Below are 17,058 nucleotides of genomic sequence, written 5' to 3'. Positions count from 1 at the left end.
GCCATTGTAATCCACTAGTGATTACATGTTTGAAAAGTTCACTACGATGAGAGTCTAATTCAGGGCAGGAGAATAAAATATGTTCAATATTTTGAATTTTATTTTGGTCACAGCTGCAGAGTGGAGATTCTACGTGCTTGAATCTATGTAGGTATTCTTTACAACGAGCGTGTCCGGATAAGATTTGTGTGAATTTAAAATTAGGAATGAACTTTGGGGTCATTCTTTCTTACACTGATGGAAAAAACTTCTCTGTTATACAGCCGTTTTGTGTGGAGTCCCACTCACCTTGCCACAAATCCCCGGTCTTTCGAAGAATATCATTTTTGATAAAAGAATTAGGCAACTGATGGTGAGATCTGATTCGGCTGCCGCTTTCAACATACATTGTATGTCCTACTTACGTATGCATGTACACTTGAACATACAATGTACGTAAGTATTGATATACTATGTACTATATACTATGTACTGATATACAATGCATATAAGCATTCAACTTCTTTTACTTAGTCATGCAAGTATTTATATACAGTGCTCGCTCGTGCATATGCGCATAAGCATATTTATGTATTTGCGCAGTAACTATTTTTACAATTATTCGTTACATTATGATTGCTGGTAAAAATGACTGCTTATAATCGTACATATTGATTAGATTGATTGTTTAAAATAAAAGATTTCGGCCACTTGTAACCATATACCAGTTATCGCATCTCGTGATTACAGGTAATCATAATCACTTTTTATCTTAAATCTTTTCTTGTAACTTATAAAAATAATTACAAGTAGTTTATTACCATATACGTCTCATTTGTAATTGTCACAATCGTAATCAATTAGAGTAGTCTGTGTCCATTTTTCTTGAGCAATGAAATTATTCAGTTATTCTTGACTAATGAATAAATCTTTATTCGTTATTCTGAATGACAAATGCCCATCTCTGATATAGTATATATATATATACTTTAAGCGTTTTTAGAAGGGCGATCCACCTTGCCTGCCCTTTGATGCGCCCTCTTTACATTTCGTAAAAATAAACCGCCATCCCTTAGAAACACTGCCTTTTTATTCACATTTCATTTTAAAAAAATTAATTCACCGTTTAAATGAATACACACTGGCAAAATTATCTATGTTTATTGATTTAATTTTGATAACTAAAGCAAATATTTATTTTGTCAGGTCAACTGGTCAAATTTAAATACATTTCTCGTTCTTCGAGGGGCATACTAAGGAAATGTTTAAGTGACTTTAAATTTTAAAATTATTTATTAAAAAAAATTTTTGGAAATTGTTGAGAATCAAATGCAGTTATTATATAATATTACACATTTTGATAAATGTTTATGGTGTTAAGTGAGTGCCCCTTTAAACTCCAAGTGCTTTTTTCTCTGAGGAAGATCCCTACCTCTTTATATTCCTAGAGATAACTCTTTATATATATATATATATATATATATATATATATATATATATATATATATATATATATATATATATATATATATATATATATATATATATATATATATATATATATATATATATATATATATATATATATATATATATATATATATATAATACAAAAATAATAAATACTTTTGAGTTAATAAAAGAATTAAAACTCTTTCGTTTTCATAAAATGTCTTTGGTAAAGAATAGGTGTAGAAATTCTATTTTGGAACTTCAAGGCTTAAAATATACCATTGAATCATAATTAGATTTATATTTCAAATGAGGAGTTATTTTTAGAATCTTGTTCCTCTTTCACTTCCATATTAGGAAGCATTAAATGATTTTCCATAATGCGTAGAGTTACAAAGGTATGTACGACTGGAACCTAATTACATCAATCTCTGTAGTATTTAATGCGGGACCGATGGTTTTCGCATGTCTCTTGCTGAATAACATGTTCCAATAAACATCTGCCGGAACCATCCGGAGATTTGTCCACAGCCCCTCCCTTGTGGAGTGGGGATGTGAACTGTTATAACCACCAGCCTAACTTTAAATAAACCTTTTTATAACATATTATGGCTCTTGACTGCATTATTAAAGATGAATACAACAGTGATAATAGGGATGTTGCCCTGTTATATATATATATATATATATATATATATATATATATATATATATATATATATATATATATATATATATATATATATATATATATATATATATATATATATATATATATATATATATATATATATATATATATATATATATATATATATATGTAAACAGAACACATAAGATAAGTTCAAAATGAAGATAAAACAAAGGAAAATTATATACATGAATAAAGGGGACAGGAATAATAATGAAAAAAATAACGAACAGCTAGAAAAAAAAGGATGAAATTTTTTTTTAAAAATCCGGAAAATAAAATATATAATCTTCTCATCTGCCCACACGATTATATCCGCAAAAAAGTGTGCTTTCTGATATTGTATCAATATAGCCAAAACAAAATATATTAATACAATAGTGTGATGAGCACTCAAAAAAAATTTTTTACAAAAATCACGACAAAAATATAACACAATGAGTAAAAATAACACGTAAAAACAGAAAATAAAATAAAAGAAAAAGAAAAAACAGAATAAAACAAAATCTTTAAAGCTAGTAGCGAAATCAGATGTAATTACATGAACGGGAAATTTTTCAAGAATGATTTAAAAAATATTTTCACAGCAAGATTGCCAGATTACAAAATATGAAAACAAAAGTTCAAATTGAGTGTAACTAGAGGAGTTTTGTTGAAAAGTGCCGTTTTTCCTGCATTGCTGAAGTGCGTTTGATTTGGAGAAAAAAAATTTAGTAGATAATTTTAACACGGATTGGCACATGTAAAAATTGTATAAATTAATAAAGAAATTTTTAGTAAATAATTTTACCCACGGATTTACTAAAAATTTCTTCATTAATTTATAAAATTTTTACATGTTTAAATCCATTTCCGGCAAACCCGTGTTAAAATTATCCACTAAAAATTTTTTTCTCTGTTAATTTACATAATTTTTCCATGTGCAAATCCATTTCGGGCAAATCCGTGGCTTAAATTATTTGCAAAACAGGCAATTTATGCTTCTCTTTTCTACTTTATATTTTTTCTTAAATGAATATTTATTTTCTGAAATTATTTGTGGTCAACTTTTTTAAATTATCCAGTATAATATTACCTTGCGCACATCCATTTTGGGCCCATCCTTGGTAACTAACAAATCAAACGCACTTCAGCAATGCAGGAAGAACGGCACTTTAAAACAAAACTCCGCTAGTTACACTCAGTTTGAACTGTTGTTTTTATATTTTGTAATCTGGCAATCTTGTTGCGAAAATACTTTTTAAATCATTCTTGAAAAATTTCCCGTTTATGTAAGTACATCTGATTTCGCTACTCGCTTTATAGATTTTGTTTTATTCAGTTTTTTTTTTTTTTTTAATTTTTTTTTTTTCTGTTTTTACGTGTTATTTTTACTTATTGTGTTCTATTTCATTTGTTGTAATTCTTGTAAAAAAATTTTTTTGAGTGCTCCTCACACTATTGTATTACTATATTTTGCTTTGGATATATTGATACAATATCAGAAAGCACTCTTTTTTGCGGACATAATTGTGTGGGCTGATGAGAAGATTAAATCTTTCATTTTCCGGATTTTTTTAAAAAATTTCATACTTTTTTTCCCATGTTGTTTGTTATTTTTTTTTTCATTATTACCCCCCCCCCTTTATTCATATGTATATAATTTTCCTTTGTTTTATCTTCATTTTGAACATATCTAATGAGTTCTGTTTACTTGCAGTTTATGCGCAATAAATGAAACTTATTGTTTTTCTTAACTTTCTTCTTGTTTTCTTGTATTTATTTATTCTGTTGTATGTATATATATATATATATATATATATATATATATATATATATATATATATATATATATATATATATATATATATATATATATATATATATATATATATATATATATATATATATATATATATATAAAGCCCTTATAACAATTTTTATAAATAAAAGAAGTGGGGGGGGAAGAGAAAAAAGAAAAAATGCGTTGGGAACCCTGTTCCGTCCCACGTCAGTCACGTGGGTAGAAAAAAACCAGAACGCAACGGAGGTCAACGTTGCCCAGAACGAGTTTTGGTTGCAACAGGTAAACACCACGACAGCACCTGAGAGATAAATCTTCGGTGTGCAACTCTTTCGGTTGTTGTAAAGGAATAAGCAGCTGATTATTTCGTGTCTCATGTTCTCCACCCAGGTATGTAACCAGTACTTATAAAGTACTTATTTAATAGAGTACACCTCATAACGAGATGCAATCAAACGTTATTGCCCTTATATAGAGTCATTTCCTTCTTCATTACGAAAGAAACACTGCGTTGAGAAACGTTATTATTTACATTTTGTGAACACCCGTATGCTTTTAAGGCTCTACATGTGAAATCAATCACTTTTAAATTTCTTTTGGATTGGCTGATCGGAACAGTTGTTAAAAATAATATTTTATTTTTTAATTTATAATGATTATGCTTGTTACACCTACATGAGAGACGTGTTTCCAGAGAGGGGATCTTAACTGTCTCAGCAAGCATAATTTTTTTATTTAAATGAGAATAACTAATTATTTTTCTTCAAATAAAGAGTTAAAAATTTAATTTTAATGAAAAGGTGTTATTTACGGGTCATTATTCATTACCCATTTCAAATAAAAATATAAAATTTTATGTGTTGAACCGTTATTGAATACCCTAATCTACTCGTATTTTTAAAATCCAGAATGAAATTATGAATAAATCTTTTCAAATATTTATTAGTACTTTTACGATGAGCTTTATATGAGTGTAGATAACGGTACCTAATAATTGTTCAATTAATAAAATTATGTATTTTTGTCCTATAAAGCTTACTTTTACTTCAGACATCAAGAGTTTTGTATGTAGTTAATATTTATGTCACGGTTCATATTTATGTGACAAAAATAATTGCTATATTTTATTTGAAAAAAATTTTGAAAAATGCCAAAACCAAATATTATTTCGCCTCTATTTTTTTTTATTTATTCCAAACTAAGAACTCTTGAAAAATGCTAAAAACTTGAGTAAAGCTCAATATAACATAATCAATATAAATTCCTTATTCATATTGAATAACTTATTATGAAGCGTTTTAGTTTGAATTATCAATATAATTCCCATTGTGCTTGCTATGGTTTAAAGTACTTAATATAAATGGGTACACTACAGTTTTTTTTTTTTTAAGTAACTATTCTTTTAAATTTTTTCCAGTCCATTTGTTTAATATTCACTTGTTCAGAAGATTCAGATTTTATTAACCCTCTGTGGTATTAATTTTTATCTTATTCATATCTATTGTTCCTATCCAAAATTAAGGAAAACAGTAAAAAATGCATAATTCAAAATAAAAAGAAAAAATTAAATAAGAAATGGAGGTAAGGAAATTCGTTAAAACCTCCTGTTGTCATTCATTTTGAATGAAACGCAATCTTTAATTCTTAATTATCTATTTTTGTAAGGGGAAAAAATTGTATTTTTGTCACGGGACTACTGTAGACTTGTCATGTGTCATGGGTCAACTGTGGGCAAGTCATAAAATTAATTATTTGATCTATTGTTACTTTTTAAAAATTAAATAAATAAATATGGGACTCATTAATGTTTATAAATAATAATGTAATAAGGTTATAAATAATAATGTAATATAATAATGTTATAAATAATAATGTAATATTGTAAATACTTTAAACAATTTTAATTGATCTTAAAGATTAATACCATATTCAATTTCAATTTTTACTCGCGAGTCTTCTTGAATATTTAAAATGGTAGCAAATGTTGTGCTTCACCATTTCATTTTGTAAAATTGATTTACAATGATGTTAATCACCGTGACTTATAAAGCAATTTAAATATAAGGGATTTGATAATTTTTATTTAAAGTTATAAAAGTAATTATATAACGACCAACTTTTTCGAAAAAAAGTTTTCTTGAAGAAGTGGTAATAAAATGTAAATATATATGTATATATAAAATAATAAAAAATAAACATATTCCTTAAATTAAAAAACCTTTAAGCATATTAATTCATTGTTTTTTTACTGAATTTCCCACTATGCATAAATGTATCGTAATGAATGAAAAAAATTGAAAATAATTGTAAGTGAAATATATTTGGAAATTTGTATAATTTTGGTAATAAATTCTATGATAAATCATGTTTTATAACTAACCCATATTATCATTATAAAAAGCTTTTATGGGGTGTTGTCTTATCAATCTAATAATATTGACCTGTCCATACTATCCTCACCACTATGTGTCTAGTCCCATGTAGTCATTTTTTTTTCATACTCTCATTATCCGTCTTTGAAGAGGCGTATCAAATGTGACAGTTTAAATAAGTATTGAGCATATTTATTCATAAAATATCTCTTACTGTTAAAATATGACCTTGATAGGCTAAAAAGCATTCTGTTCCTTGATAGACTAAAAAGCATTCTTCCTTAAATATCGCAATGCATGATTTCAAAATTGCTGATATGGAAGCTTCCCCCATTTTGGTCCATCCGATTTAATAAAAAGGAGGTCTCAAGCATGATTTTTCAAACTGAGTTATTTTGTCGTAAAACATTTGCTGCTAAAAGAAAGATTGTTTATAGAAATGTATATTTTGCATAGATAGGGGGCGGACAAAATAATGGAAACTTTTCTATTCTCGTACGTTTTTTCATACTAATCAAGAAATACTTATAGAATTGTTTTATTACTTCAGAAGTGTTTAAACCATGTAATTTCTTATACGTATCACTTAAATTTAAAGACTCAGAAGTGTGAGGGACCGACAATAAATTACAAACGAAAAATAGTATCTTTGAACACACTATGTCAAAAAATAAACTTATAATTTTATAACCTGTAATAATTATTTTGGTTATTATATGCAATAATTGCACAAAATTTTGTACGCCTTGCTTAAATGTTTATGGCGATATGAACATTTTTATAAGAAAGATTTTTTTTTACGGTTTTTTTTAGCTATAACTTTAAAAATATTCAATAAATTTAAACAAAATGTTTAAAACAATTTAAAATTAACTACAAAATTTTTGCTTCAAAATTTGAAAAAAATATTCATTGAAAACTGTGCTAAATAAAGGTAATTGAAGTGGTTCTTTTGTACTGCGCAAGTGCGGAAAAAAATTGAAAAGCGATATTATTGTAATTTTGCAGTGAATCGTACTTGGCAACTAATGAAAAAAGCTCGATTTGAATATCTTAAAATTTTAAAAAGTTTCAAGAAATTTTCAGAATAGTTTTTCTATTTTTTAAATGTAAGTTTTAATTATAAGGGGTTTTCAACAAACAATATTTTGTATCATAAGACAAATTAAATAACAAATGATAAAAGCCTTACAATAAACATTCATGCACCAAAACGTGATTGTATAAAGAAAGAAAACATGATAAAGAAAAGATATTTTTAAAGGGGATGACTCCAACAATGCCGATGTCATTTTTAATAAATCTTGTTTAATAGTACAAAATGAAATTTGTGGATTATCCCTTATCATTTTGAGCCTGCTTTTAGAAGTACGAAAATTACTTAAAATTTCGCTTAGAACTTTTTAAATGTTTAAGATATTCAAATCGGACTTTTTTTATTAGTAGCCAAATACGTTTCACAGCAAATCTAAGAATGAAAAATATTAAAATTTTTTCAGAGCATGGGCAGTAAAAAAGAATTATTTTAATTACTCATATCTAGCGCAGTTTTAAAGAAATTTTTCTCAAACTTTAAAGCAATAATTTTGTAATCAATTTTAAATTGCTTTAAAAAACCTTTTTAATTTTATTGAATATTTTTAAAGTTATAGTAAAAAAAAGTAAGACAAAAACATTTGTTTTTTATAAAAATATCCAAATTCTCCATAAATATTTAAGCTAGGTTGACGAGATTTTGTGCAATTAGTACATATAAAAACGAAAATAACTGTTACAAGTTACAAATCAATTTGCTACAATAAAAAATTTTTAAATTTATTAATAAAATTTTAATTTTAAATTTGTAAATTGATTCTCTAAATATTTCTTGAAAAAGTTTAAAAACGTATAGAAATGTATATATATATATATATATATATATATATATATATATATATATATATATATATATATATATAGCTTGCTTAGTTTTTTTTAGTTTGTTTTTCTAATGTATTTTTCTTTATATACTCTAAATGATTCGTTATTTTCACACAATTTTTTCACAAAAAAACCTCCGCCTCAAAGGCAAATAAGTAAAGTAATGAGGAATTAAGACAAAGTAAATAATTTTTTTAATTAATTTGTGAATGATAAAAAAAATTGTAAAGTATAAAAATTTTGAGGCATTCAAAACTTTCTGATTTTTTTAAACTTTCATCTACTTTTCCATGATATTTGAAATGTGTTTAAGAAAATTTTTAACAAAATTTATAACTTAACCGTTATGAAATGATATTCCATTTTGTACTTACTTAGCCAAACTTGAAAATCTAAGTCATTCGAATTAGTCTCTAAAGGAAAACCTTTTTAGCTATTCGCAAAGACTTCATGATGTTAAAATTAATCATATTTATCTGTAAATAATCCAGCAATTTTTAAAAATGATGGCAAAAATAAATGAATTTCTCTCGTTTTGATGAAACTTTAGCTATACAATTGCAATAGGAAAATATTTTCCGAAAAGGAGCAAAAATTAAAATTTTCGCGTAATTGATATAAATAAAATTAAAATCGTACTGCGACAGAATTCTAATGTTTGTAAAATATATTTATAAATTTAATGTTTGAAAGTATGTTTAAAATGTTTGGTATCGGCTGTTATAAAAAAAGAGTACAATGCAAAGAGGTGTTTATGGCATTGTAGCTAAGTCTTTGGAAATTTGTTCATTTTAGGAGTCATTGTTAGCATCTCAAAACCAATCAGGTGGAAACTATCATTGTAAAAATAAAACTTACCCAAATTGCTAATTTTTAATTCGTAAATTTAAGGCAGATAAAAATTAAACACAAGCGTATTTTATATATTTGTAACGTATAAAGTTATATTTGAAAAAGGAATATGAAATAAGTCCATGTCTAAGACATCATTCACAAAAAAAATTTATTCAGATTAAATTCAATCAATGTTATCTGTATAAATACAGATGAAACCTCTTTTGATATAGTTAAAATATGCATGTCATTCCGTCAAAGTCTGAAAGATTATGCAAGTTGCAGATTATGCAAGATTATGCAAAGATTAAATTGCCCTGCAGAAATTTCTCTGCAAATCTCTCTGAAAACTTCTGAGAGACTTTTTGAAACATCAGGATAACTTGCAGTGATAATCTGCAACTAGGGACTATATCGTAACATGACCGGGCTAGAGTCATAATGAGGTGTCCAAAGTCTTATCGAGAATCTATCACAACAACCGACAAAACAAAACAACAAAAACACAACAAAAACATTGACTGCAAGAAAAAAACAAATTTGCAACCCTTAGACAAACAAGAAGTTCATTTTTTCCCCTTATAATTAGGCGAATAATTGTCTCCGCCCAATCATGCGAGCCTTGAAGGTTGATCGATTTTTAAAAATGACAAAAACAATCCTTAGATAAATATGCAAACTGCCCGATTGTGCTCTTCTGCGAACTGTTGTCATAGGGTAAAGCTTGAAGTTGAAGAAGAAGAAAAAAAAGTAACAATTTGACACACAGGTCTATTGCCCAGAGGAATTTTTCTATTCCATTGTTGATTTAACCACTTTGCTTTTTTTAGGGCCTTATTTTAATGTTTCGATAAAACTATGTCTATACATGGTTTGGAATTTTCGCATGAATCTGTCCTTCAACACCTTTCCGAGAAATGGTTGTCTTAGAGATTCTCTTTCAGATTTAGTTTCAGGATTCTGACGTGACACCCCACCATTTCAATGAGCGGAAAATTGCTTCGAAAAGTTGGCCTTTGGTCACATACTAATTTTGGAAAGAGCAAATGTCAAAATTAATTTTTTTACGCGTTAATAGTAATTTAAGTATTGGCAATCTTTGGTAGTTTAGAGAGTATATGTTAAATAATTTATAGCAACATTTGTTTTTTTTTATGAGGAAACAGTTATTTGAGTACTTAAAACGTCATTAATGAAAAATGATCAAAAATAATAACTCAAGTACTGTTAACATCTCCAAGCAGCTGAATACAAATATCAGTGAAGCGAACTTAAACTTGAATTCTGGCGTCTCAGTTTACACAAGAGAAATTAGGGTTTAATTGCATGGATATATCCTCCATCCTAAATTAAAAGATTTTTTTCGGGGGGGGGGAGAGAAAACCCCAAAACCTGCAGAGGTGTTAATATTTCTGATGTCAGAGATCTATCTTTTGTTTTCTTATATTATTTTATTTAATAACGGTCTAAAACATTTCGAGGTATACAATTTTTTGCATCATTTTAAAGATATAATTTTATATGGCAAAATACAAAATCTAAGCAAAATCAGTTCTAAAGTTCCTGGGAAATTGAATTTTAAAAAAGTCAGATATTTAAAATTCAATTTTTCAGGGACTATTTGACCGATTTCGTTAAATTTTGTATTTTGCCATGTAAAATTATGTTCGTTGAAATGATGCAAAAAAATTGTATACCTTACAAATCAACATTTTTTCGACAATATTTGAATAAAACAATAAAAGATTTTTTGCATGGAATTATCTACGGATAAACGAATTTAATAATTTTGTGCAAACATTTTTCAATTCATTTAAAAAGTTTTCGAAATATAACGAAATACGCACAAAGTAAAGCTAACATGAAGGGGTCCAAGCTATCTCCTATATTTTGGGGGTCAGTAATCTGAATCGTTAGAGAAAAATACATGTTTATTAAAAAAAAGTACATTTTTGTGTCTGATTTCGTAGCTTAAAATATCATCTGCACTAATTCATTAGCATATTTGAGATTATTTCCTCGAGTCATTAAAATTGAGTCCGTAAGGATCCGATCATTAGGATGAAAAGTTATTTAGGGTGGTCCGCTTTTTTTCCGCATGTCTTATTAATTTCTCTCTCTCTCTCTCACACACTTAAAGACTGAAACTCTTGGTCACCATTTTTAATGTTTGTCTACAGTAGACTCTGGAGAAAGTATGGTCATTAAAAACGCTATATTTTACAAGACAGAAATTAATCAAAACTTAATCGCCTACCGTAAATATTTAGTCGCCAATGGAGAACTTTCGGGTGAAAGTTTCGCACCCTGCGCTAACGTATATATTATAATCAATGTATGAACTCCGGCATATATTAGAATATCTAGTTATACTATTTTGCCTAATATAGATCCCCAGAGTATATTAAATGATTAATATTTCGTCGTTCAGTGCTTAAGATAATAATCGCCATACTGTAGCTCTCGTACAACGTATGATTATTTTGCCATTCGAGAGCTTCCTGCATTGTGACGAAGTGTGTCGACCACTGATTAACCATTCTATTATAGAATGTCTAAGAAAAATGCAAAACAGGCATTCTTTACAATGACATAAATTTTTTCATTTCATACTATGACGATAACTTAAATTGAATCCATTCGAACCTAAATATTTTTCTGTAGAAAAAAAAAAATAAACGAGGAAATATGAGATATATGTAGGAGGATTTATTAATCGACAGATACGTGTCACACAATGATTAATACAAAAGAGTAATCAAAATAAAATTGAACATTAAATAATAAAAAGTTCTACAATAAATTCATTAGATTATGAGTATGTACGCGACATTTTTTTCCCACTTTCTTCAGTAGGATATATAAGGTTAAACTAAATCTTTGCAACCGTTAGTCGATCGTCATCCGTGCATCGTGATGGAAAGAATGCGTGAAGGTTGTATTTATAAACACATTTGTAGGATGGAAGGCAAAAGCAGGAAGTGTGTTTTGGTCTAATGCCTCCGACCTTTTCATTACATTTCTAAAATAAATAGGGGGGGGATTCGATATAGCGATAGAGGTGGGTGAGGAGGTCACGCTTTTTGCGTTCCCGCAACACCAAAGAACGACCACCCTAACTGAAAAGAAGAGACGAATTGAGGAGGAAATAAATAAAATTCTTGAAAAAAATTGTTTGAATTCTAGATATCGTTTATCAAATAGTACGAAGAAATTCTGTAAGTTTTGTCACATAAGTTTATTACTTAAAAATCGAATACAACATCTGGAAGAAACGCTTTTGCTTGTTCACACCTTTTTGAGTCGAGAGAGTGCTTCCGATAACGTCCCAGGGATTGTCAGCCTCTTAAGGAAGGAATGCTGTTATCTGAATGCCAAGGCTGCCTGTCTATTTCTACGGCTATATGCAGGACATCTTTTCTTTTCGAAGCAAGTTTATGCTTAAGTGTGTGATTCCTTGTTTTGTAAATTTGATTAAAAGTTATTTTTCAATACATGTAAAGGATTCAAAAGTTCATATGCAGCGCTACTTTGTTCCAGTTAGGGTTAGAATTTAGAATGCAGCAGTCAGAACTCGGAGGCGCCTAAATAATCTTTCTTAATTGCAGAAACGGTTCAGCTAGTCGTAACTTTGAAATTAACCATAATATTTATCCTTTTTTTTTTATCTTTTTTTAAACACAATATTTATCCTTTTTTTATAACATTTAGTAATTCTAGATCGTAAAAAAGACAAGGCAATAAATACTAATAAAGGTATTTATATTAGCGTAGTTCAAAAAAATAGATGCTTGAATTTCGAAACGCTTTAGTGTGGAAAAGTTGCAGTTTGTATTAAAAATAAAAACGGAGAATAAAAATATTTAACATTGGTTAATATTTTCTGCTTGCGCATCTTACTTAAAATTAATAAAAACTTGAACAAGCTGCACGTTTTCGTTAATTTTTTTTAGTTTAATAAGACTTTTGAAATAAACACGCTTTAGTTTTTTTTCATGCTTGTTTGATAGTTCGAATAACCTAAATTAGTCAAATTCTGATCAATTATTTAAATTTAAGTTTGCACTACGCTTACGGGAAGAAAAAAAACACAAGTTTACCAATTTTTCGTAATTTTCACAGTGTAACCCTTCAAAAGATCAGAGCTACTTTAAAACTCAGCACATGAAGAGTTCCACCTTCCCAACAAACAATCCAATTTTTGATGGAGTATTTACAGAAAGATTTTCAATAGAGAAGGATTCTTTTGGTTTTCTGCATTGTTAAAATTTCCTTTTTATATCTGGAGTTTCATTTTTTGGAGAGTAAAGAATCAAGTGTTGCGCATCGACAACTTCCTGCTCACTTGTTTTATTTTAAGCCTCTGTCACAAGTTTGATACGCCTTTTCACAGACTGATAGAGAATATTTCTGTAATGTCATCTTCACTTGCAGCATTGGAGGGAAGGATATATCACACAACAATTCTAATGAATGATCTTAAAGTAAAACCGGTGGTTTAAAATTCATTTTCCTTTATACGAAATTTCAAACGGTATTTTTCATTGAGGTGGTTTGTCTTGTTTTTAAAAGATTGTTGTACAACATGAGGACTGGGTTGGCAACAGTTAGCCGTCTGGAATGTGACATAGGTCATGATTTGTCAATCCTTCTGGACAATGCCCTAATGAGGTGATTCCATTTAATATGTGCAGCAGATATCGCTGGTTGACAGGAATCTGTTGAGCCTTTAAACCATTGATTGGAATTCTTCTGTGGAATATCATCTCCTAATATAATGTAAAAATAACGTCGGAAAATCAGATGGTGGGTTGTGTAGGTGGAACTCAATCCTCTCGTGAGTGGGTCATTCTCATTCATAATTATGAGCGACGTGAAAATTACAAAAAATTGACAAATTTATGTTTTTTCTAAGAGGGTGCTCAAAAATAAAAAATTAAATTATTGACCAGAATTTAATTTTTAGTAGATTCAAACAACCATAAAATACTAAGGCGAGTTTATTTAAACAAAAATTTAGAAAGCGGGGGAAATTTAAAAACAGGCGCAATATTTTTTAGTTTTTATTAATTTTAAGTACCATGCACAATTATCTAATTTTAAAAAATTTTATGCCATTTTCATTTTTATTACAAACGGCAACTTTTTTGCACTAAAGCGCTCCGAAAATACAAATGTTTTTCCAACTCATTTTAATCTACATCCCTCCCCCCTCCAAAATTAGCCATCTTCACGAAAAAAGGGAGTTGTATCACACAAAAATTTGCATAGCATATAAGAAACCCAAAATATACAAAGTTCTTAGTTTTATCATTAAAAATAAATCGTTTTTTTTCAACTAGAAATAATTAAACTTAAAATTATTTCCTCCATTAAATTCTCACATTCTATAAATCGGTTTTAAAATGAGTTAATTTTTGAATTTTAAAATCTTTAGTGGTTTAAAAATATCGGTATTTTAGAAACTAAGTCAAAACGTCTCTAAAAACGAAAAGTAATTGTAATAAATGAAGATAAAGCGATCGGCAGTTATTATGATGCAGAGGTCGCGAGTCGATCACGTCAAAAAGTCGTACCTCAGATTTGAAATTCGCGTCTAATAACGTATTAAATATGTCGGATTTTAAAAAAGATGATGTGAAAAGGGCCAAAAAAGTTATAAAAAGCTGCCGAAAAATCTATTATCCAACGTTTTCAAATTACGATGGAATCGTTAGGAATCGAACGTGTCAAAAAGTGAAAACTCAGATTCAATTGTAATAACATCGTATTAAAATTATGGGAATTTGAATAACTATGTGAAAGGGGTAAAAAATTATAAATAACTTCTGAAAAAACTTTTAAAAGACTTGAAATAACGATGAAGTCGTCATGAATTAAAACGCTTCCAAAAACGATAATTTAAATTTAATCGTATCAACAGAGTATTAACAACATCGCAATTTAAAAATAAAAAAAAAAGAAACTAACTTAAGACTAAAAAAAAAAAAAAACACAATGAAACAGAAACGTAGTAAAGTACTAAAAACGTTAAAATAAATGTTATTTACATACTGGTAGGATACCTTTTGCTCAAAATGCACATTTATTTTTCGTGTGAGTCTTATTTATGTGTGAGTTTCATTTATTTTATTCTTTGTTTTTAATTTCTACAACTCATGGGGGAAATTTTCAAAAAGTAATAAAATAAATAAAAGAAACTCATAAAATTTGTGTTTTTAATAAAACTGAATGCTTGTCTATCCAGCATGATATCCTAAATTGTTTACAAGATTGTATTGTAATAAACAATAATACATTGCCTTCGAAAACTTAAGATGCCACATGTTGTCTGAAATGAATAAAATTAAAGAGCAATATATTAGAAGTAAATGTGTACTAAATAGTTCCCTCGTTATGAGCACATAGAAATTTACATAAATTCAAACATAATTTGCAAGAGGAACAAAAAAGCAAACTTGGTAGAAAAGTACCTTTTAGTATCAGAGTAAAGAGTACTTTTCATCATTATAGTAGTAAATGGGTTGGTTACAGTGAGTGACCGAAATGGGTGGTTCCTGACTTCAACCGGTGAATGTTGACAATCACCTAGTCGCCTTGGTCGAAATATAATCTATTCAAATGCCACTGTTCGGTATACCCTATATCAGGGGTGTCAAACTCAAACGCTAACTTGGGCCAAATAAACAATGCTTAACTTTAGGTGGGCCGCAAAAAAAATCAGTGTTCATAGAACAAATATTTTTATTTTGAATAGTACATTGTAATAAACATATATAAAGTAAAATTATTGTTTGATATTTGACATCTGTTCACAGCTACTATCCTTCCTATTTCGGGAGAAATTTTATTTGCCGAGACTACTTTCAAAGTTGACCCAACGTGAGCGTTATTAATACGGTTTCGGACAGGAGATTTATTTCCATTCATAACAGAAAATAATTGCTCGCACTGATAAGTACTTCCAAACATGGAAATAATTTCATATGCGAATTTTCGAGTATTTTCAAACCTAGCATGTAAATATTTATAAAATTCAGGCACATTCGCTTCAATGAATTTTGCCTTCAAATTTGAGTCGCCCTGAATCTGAATCACTTTCATTTGCATATTACTGGGTACTGAATCTATATTTATTGAGAAAATCGAAGAAAACAAGCGAAATTTGTCTTCCAAAGAATTAAAATCCTTGTTTCAAACCTTGTTGTAACCTTGTTTCAAATTCTGTTCTAAGATTTAAAATTTTTTCTGCGTATTTTTGATACGATGCAGTATCCCTGGAGTGGCAGGTGCCGCAAGCCAATTAGATTTTTACATTTTCACGCGTACAATTTAAAATGATCCGTAAAGTTTATAAATAAAGTATATTATAATTTTAAATGCTAGTTTCCTTTCTAATTAACATTTCTATTTTATTTTTACTTTGAGTCGAATATATTGACTGCTCCGCAAAAATGTTCACCTCGGGGCCGCATGCGGCCCGCTGGCCGCGACTTTGACACCCCTGCCTTACATCAATGTCTTCTTATGGTCAAGTGCCCAGAATGCATTTAGCCGAACACTGATGTTTCTCCTAATCTATCCTCACCAGATATTAAAATATCAAATAAATATAATAATATCAACGAATAAATTAATATCAAATCGGATATAATAAACATTTCGGGCATTCAACGATGCGACTATGTGATGGTTGACATTCACCAGTGAAAATCGGCATTCTCTTGATTTCGATCATTCACGGTATATTTAATTCCAACTATAATTTTTTTCTTCTCACAAGCTTTAATTTTTACTCAAAACTAGTAAAAAGAGCACAAATAACAATTTATAAACTTCTGTTCACTGTCACCTTATGGCGATCAGAAATTGACTTGAGTTTGTGTATAGAATATCTATCAGTTTTGATAACATGTACACCCACGTAAAATAATTCAATAGATTCAGAGAGCAAACATCTTTCTGCAGAAAATCAGCCCCTATTTTAGATAATGTTTCAGGGATTCACAAGGGAGGATCATCTTGCT

General features: G+C 28.6%; 2 protein-coding genes across 2 annotated transcripts in view; one reads left to right on the top strand and one right to left on the bottom strand.

The window, feature by feature from the left end:
- The window catches only part of LOC107437036 (uncharacterized), a 364,659-nt gene that overhangs the window by 272,287 nt on the left and 75,314 nt on the right, over positions 1–17,058 (bottom strand). The gene's annotated exons all lie outside the window — the stretch shown is intronic.
- pio (zona pellucida domain-containing protein piopio) overlaps positions 4,112–17,058 on the top strand; it is a 57,646-nt gene continuing 44,699 nt past the window's right edge. The window contains exon 1 of the mRNA XM_016048904.4: positions 4,112–4,295. The gene's annotated coding sequence lies outside the window, so the exon portion shown is untranslated. The remainder of the gene's footprint in view (positions 4,296–17,058) is intronic.

The sequence above is a fragment of the Parasteatoda tepidariorum genome, chromosome 4 (assembly GCF_982258835.1).
Source record: "Parasteatoda tepidariorum strain Cologne lab strain chromosome 4, Ptep-v5.0, whole genome shotgun sequence".
Classification (NCBI taxonomy): domain Eukaryota; kingdom Metazoa; phylum Arthropoda; class Arachnida; order Araneae; family Theridiidae; genus Parasteatoda; species Parasteatoda tepidariorum.
This window is presented reverse-complemented; position numbering and strand designations above follow the sequence as displayed.